Here is a 6,947-nt window from a genome sequence, read left to right on the forward strand (position 1 = left end):
TGAAAGCGGGAGTACTGTTTGAAACAAACAGCTATTGTAACACGCCAATTTATCCTGTAATTAAAGCAAACAAAAATAAATGGCGCCTCGTACATGACCTACGAGCAATAAATGACATAGTAGAAGATAGTCCAGTTGATGTGCCAAATCCACACACTCTGCTAACAAATGTCCCCACTGATGCCAAATACTTTACGGTGATTGATCTATGTTCTGCTTTTTTCAGCATACCAGTTGCGGAGGAAAGTAGATATTTGTTTGCATTTACATATGCGGGTAAACAATATTCATATGCAAAATTACCGATGGGTTTTAAGGAACACCAACAATATTTAATCAGGTACTTAAAGCTGATTTGGAAGATCTCATGATAGACAGCACTTTGCTGCAATACATGGATGATTTGATGATTTGTTCAACCTCACTCGAACAATGCCATAGGGACTCAATAAAGGTACTTACTAAACTAGCTCAAGGAGGTCATAAAGTATCCAAAACCAAACTACAATATTGCCAGCCACAGGTGGAATATTTAGGGCGGTTAATCTCATATGGCACAAAGGCCATAGCCCCAACACACCTAGAAGGCATAAGTAAAGCACCATTGCCACAAAAAGTAGGACAGATGATGACTTTTTTAGGAATGACAGGTTTCAATGCTGATTGGATAGAAGATTATGCAATCAAAACAGCACCATTGAGAGACATAATGAAACAGGCAGGGTTACAAAATCTAAATGCCTCCTTAAGTTGGAATGCAGATGCATTAGCAGCATTTGAATTGATTAAACAGGAACTACAAAAATCAACTGTTTTAAGTACACCTGATTATACCAAACCCTTCCCCCTTTTTGTTGCCAACAGAGCTGATGGATATGCTTCTGCAGTATTAATGCAAGAAACCTGCAGTGGTAGGAAAAAACAACCAATAGCATACTACAGCACTAAACTAGACAATGTAGCACAAGGGTATCCACCTTGTTATCAACAAGGTCTTGCAGCAGTATTTCAGACATATGAAAAAGCATCTACAATAACTATGGGATACCCAGTTATCATATATACTCATCACAAAATTGCAGAATTAATTGAACAAGGGAAATTTGTTTTGACACAAGCCCGTACTTTGACATATTCATTGCTACTTACACATCCAGATATTACAATTAAACGGTGTAATACAGTTAATCCTGCAGAGTTAATTCCTTTAGCTTATGAAGGTGAGCCACATGAATGTGTTGCTAACTCATTAGCATTCACCAGGTTACGACCTGATCTTGAATCTACTCCAATTACTGAAACGGATGTCACATACTTTGTAGATGGGTCCAGTTTCAGAGATCATTTAGGAATTCACACTGGTTATGCAGTAGTGAAAAAAGAGGGAGAAGACTTTGTGCCTGTACTGTCCCAACACTGCACCCAGCCATGTTCTGCTCAATTAGCAGAATTAAAAGCTCTTACAGCAGCATGTAAATTGGCAAAAGGACAAACAGCAAACATATTTACTGACTCAGCCTATGCACACGGTGTCAGCCACTTTTTTGGGGCAGTATGGAAACAAAGAGGTTTTAAAAGAAGTGATGGAACTCCCATTCAACATGCTGAACAGATAGTTGAATTAATTTCTGCTATGATGTTGCCAAAAAGATTAGCCATTATCAAATGTCAAGCTCACAAAAAAGGCAACAATTTTGTCATCAAAGGTAATAATACAGGAGATTCAGAGGCTAAAAAAGCCTCTGGGTGTCAGGTGGCAATAATAGCTCCAGAAGTTCTTATAGAACCCAATCCAACCATAGATGACTTCCTGCTCTGCTACTGTTCGGACGCTTTTGCTTACTGCTCTGCGCTTTGCTCTATCGCTTTTATATTTTATCTTATAATTTTAACTTCAGCAAATCAGCATAGTGCTCAAACAACAAAGCTTGGCATCAACGTCAATTTACAAACTTTCGGGACTGGAGGATTACAAAAAAGTGGAATTTTTCATCCGTCTAGCCTCCCACCGCCATCAGCTTACATTCCAGAAGGAAAAACACAGCTGCCTTCATTGAAAAGGATAAGAAAAAGGAATGCCTCATCAACAATCTACTTGCTGCACAAACTGCCACAGACTTTTACAAAGGATTGCTGTTCTTGAAACAAAGTTACTTACAGGACTACCAAACCAGACGGAACACACAACAGAGCTTCGTCATCATGGACGCCCTCAGCAAACAGCCGGTGAGTCCAATGAACCTAATGATCAACACACTAATCAATGGTACAAACAGGGAGCAAGACCCAAAATCACTCGAGAAATCAGACTGTCACGAGCATCACATTTTGCCGCAATAGCTTCCTCTACGCCAGATACAGCTAGGACAAGGATTGCAAACACTGACTTTCTACCACCACCTATACATCTCGAGAACAGATTTGAAGTATTAATGAATATGAGTGAGGAATCCCCAAGTGTGATAAATGTGACTAAACACCGATCAAATCAGCCAGCAGCTAACACTGATGCTAACTGCCACTCAAGATCGAGCAGACAGCGGCACTCAGCGCAGAGCGCATCCGAGCCCAGAACTCTGACATTGGGTGACTCAATAATCAGAAACTATAGCAACAGAGACTCAACTACGTGCTGCCTTCCACAAGCAACCGTTTCTGATGTAAACAGGGAACTTAATTCTGATGAAACATAAGACTGTAAATCGAGTTGTCATTCATGTGGGGAAGAATGATATTCACAAAGAGCAATCTGAACTCCTTAAGAGGGATTTCAACAAACTTTTTGAAACACTCAGAACAGTGAAAGTTCAGCCGTTCATCAGTGGACCACTTCCAGCAAGAGGAACAAATAGGTTTTCACGTTTGCTTGGACTTAATACATGGCTGCAAAAAACCTGCAACATAAAAGGACTGAACTTTATCAACAACTTCAATCTTTTCTGGAGTCAGCGACAACTATTTAAACAGGATGCCATCCACCCAAACAGACTGGGTGCAAGAGTGCTAAAGGACAATATCTATTTCTCCATTCATCATCCTTCAGCAGTGTGTGCCAATCCACTCAACCTGAATGGCACACACACACCTGGACAGAGTATGAATGACCACAGGACTTCTCTCCAGCACCTGAATGGACATGACGTTGACATATCCCACAAGGACAGAGATAACACCACGCAGCCACAACAACCACTGCTCATGGACGCAATCTCAGCTGAGTCCTGCCCACAGAGCTCACCACAGTCAGACTGTGTCAGATTAGAACGGCTCCAAGATTCAGCACCCAAGGACGACTTTCTGGAAAACAGCCAGGGAAACCAGGACAACATATCACAGCCTCCGGTCACATCAGAACAACAGGACTCCTCACTAGATATGTCATTCCTTTCTCCAGCATCCCCGCTTTTGACCTTCTCTGGAAAAATGGAGGAACTGGTTTATGCTGGAACTAAACTATCCCACTCTATTGCTGCAAGCCCACAGATTTCAACCAGAAAACAGCAAGCCCCAAAACCACCAAAGCCAGTGGGCCCAGTTCCCCCTCCTCGTCCTGTGAGAGCTCTTCGGTCTCTGACACAACGCCAAGGCACACACCCTCCTCCATCTGCTGTAGGTGAACCAAAAACAACTGATAATGGCTCTCAGTGATGTGTGTCGGGTTCCTGCTATGAAAATACTAATACTTTTATCAAATGTTTACAAAAGCAGGAACTCAGTGTGCCTATATCTTTCTCTATTTCTGTTTTAGTACATGATAGAAAGTGTAAGGCTAGGTCAAATCGTGTGGCAAATCAATCTAATCTGCTGCCTGTGACTTGTCAAACTAAGATCTCTGTTAGGGAAAAAAAATGTACTGTTAAGTTAGCACTTTTAAATATCTGTTCACTTAAAAACAAATCACTTCTAGTCAGCGACTTAATAGCCACAAACAACCTGGATTTTATGTTTCTAAATGAAACATGGCTAGAAGAAAGCTACAGTGCAACAGTCCTTAATGAAACAGCCCCTCCTAACTTTACCTATTTGAGTTTCTGCAGAACTGCTAGGAGGGGTGGAGGTCTTGCTGCTCTTTTTAAAGATGTCTATCAATGTAAGCAAGTGTCATTTGGGAATTACCCGTCTTTTGAACATCTAGGTATTGTGTTGAAAGGTACCCCACGCATTCTACTGATCATTATTTACAGGCCCCCAAAATACTCTCCAGCATTTGTTGAGGACTTTACAGAACTGTTATCAACGATTTCCTCAGAGTTTGACTGTTTTGCTATTGCTGGAGATTTTAACATTCACATAGATAAGCCAGAAAGCATTATGACAAAAGATGTCACAGCTGTTCTAAATACTTTTGATCTGACTCAACATGTACATGGACCCACACACAATCGTGGACACACTCTAGATTTAATTATCAGTAAGGGTGTAAACATTTCATCAGTTGTTATTAAGGATGTAGCACTGTCTGATCATTTCTGTATTTTCTTTGATATATTAATCTCTCCTACTATTGAAACTAGATCTGTGTCTGTCAAAAAGAGATCCTTAAATGAGAACACCAGTGTGCTATTTATGAAGGCTATATCTTTAACACCAAGCATATCTGCAGACTCTGTTGATTTTCTCCTTGATTCCTTTAATTCGAAAGTTAAGAGTGTAATCGATGATATTGCTCCTGTAAAAGTCAGGAAGAAGAATGGCAGGCAAAAATCACCTTGGAGAAACTCAACAGAGGTGCAGAATATGAAGAGACAATGCAGAAAAGCTGAGCGCATGTGGCGGAAGACAAAACTTGTAGCCCATTATCATATCTATAAAGACAGCCTTCGTGCTTTCAGTATGGAACTAGGCAAAGCTAGACAGACTTTCTTTTCAAATATTATAAACAAAAACATAAATAACACACGCACTCTTTTTGCTACTATAGAGAGACTAACAACCCCCCCAAGTCACATTCCAAGTGAAATGCTCTCAGACAGCAAATGTAGTGAGTTTCCTAACTTCTTCTCTGAGAAAATCAATAATATCAGAAAGGTGATCAGCACATCCTTGAGCTGCGCCGGGGTCAGACAAATCAGACCACAACATCAGAAAGTAGTTACGATGTCTGATTTCGAAGCAGTTGATGGTAAAATTTTGGAAGAAACAGTACAGCATCTTAAAACATCAACCAGTGCCCTTGACACACTCCCAACATCTTTTTTCAAAAGTGTCTTTAACTGTTTAGAAGCAGATCTCCTAAAAGTGGTAAATTCATCACTTAACTCTGGGACTTTTCCAAAGTCCCTTAAAACTGCAGTTGTTAAGCCCCTCCTGAAAAAGAGCAACCTAGATAACACTGTATTGAGTAACTACAGACCAATCTCAAATCTTCCTTTCATAGGCAAGATCATTGAAAAAGTTGTTTTCAATCAGCTGAACAAATTCTTAATTTCTAATGGTTATTTTGACATTTTTCAATCTGGTTTCAGACCACACCACAGTACAGAGACAGCGCTCATAAAGATAATAAATGATATTCGCCTCAACACAGACACAGGCAAACTATCAGTGCTGGTGCTACTCGACCTCAGTGCTGCTTTTGACACTGTCGATCACAACATACTTCTTGACAGGCTGGAAAACTGGGTCGGGCTTTCTGGGGTGGTCCTGAAATGGTTCAAGTCATACTTAGAAGGGAGAGGTTATTATGTAAGTATAGGTGGCCATAAATCTAAGTGGACATCCATGACATGCGGAGTCCCGCAAGGCTCAATTCTTGCGCCACTCCTGTTCAACCTGTATATGCTCCCACTAAGCCAAATAATGAGAGAGAACAAAATTGCCTATCACAGTTATGCAGACGACACTCAGATCTACTTAGCTCTATCCCCTAATGACTACAGCCCCATTGACTCCCTGTGCAAATGCATTGATGAAGTTAACAGTTGGATGTGCCAAAACTTTCTTTAGTTAAACAAAGAGAAAACTGAAGTCATTGCGTTTGGAAACAAAGATGAAGTTCTCAAGGTGAATGCATACCTTGACGCTAGGGGTCAAACAACTAAAAATCAAGTCAGGAATCTTGGTGTGATTCTGGAGTCTGACCTTAGTTTCAGTAGTCATGTCAAAGCAATAACTAAATCAGCATACTATCATCTCAAAAATATCGCAAGAATTAGATGCTTTGTTTCCAGACAAGACTTAGAGAAACTTGTGCATGCTTTCATCACCAGCAGGGTGGATTATTGTAATGGCCTCCTCACTGGCCTTCCCAAAAAGACCATTAGACAGCTCCAGCTCATTCAGAACGCTGCTGCCAGGATTCTTAGCAGAACCAGAAAATATGAACATATCACACCGGTCCTCAGGTCGCTACACTGGCTACCAGTTACATTTAGGATTGATTTTAAAGTATTATTAATGGTATATAAATCACTCAGTGGACTAGGACCTCAATACATTGCTGATATGCTCATTGAATATAAACCCAACAGATCACTCAGATCACTAGGATCACATCAGCTAGAAATACCAAGGGTTTACTCAAAGCAAGGAGAGTCAGCTTTTAGCTATTATGCCAGTCGCAGCTGGAACCAGCTTCCAGAAGAGATCAGATGTGCTCCAACAGTAGCCACATTCAAATCCAGACTCAAAACACATCTGTTTAGCTATGCATTTACTAAATGAGCACTCTGCTGCGTCCGAACTGATTGCACTATATTATATATGCACTATTTTAATAATTTTCTATTTCTCTTGTTTTTATTCTTATTTTTAACTGTTTTATACTTTTATTCCTGTTTTATTCTTTTTCACACATTTAAACAGTTTTTATTAAAATCACATTTATTTTCTTTTAATTGATATTTTAAATTCATGTATCTTTGATTTTTGTTTTCTCATTTCTATGTAAAGCACTTTGAATGACCTTTGTGTATGAAATGTGCTATACAAATAAACTTGCCTTGCCT

Source organism: Misgurnus anguillicaudatus, chromosome 8 (assembly GCF_027580225.2).
Source record: "Misgurnus anguillicaudatus chromosome 8, ASM2758022v2, whole genome shotgun sequence".
Taxonomy (NCBI): domain Eukaryota; kingdom Metazoa; phylum Chordata; class Actinopteri; order Cypriniformes; family Cobitidae; genus Misgurnus; species Misgurnus anguillicaudatus.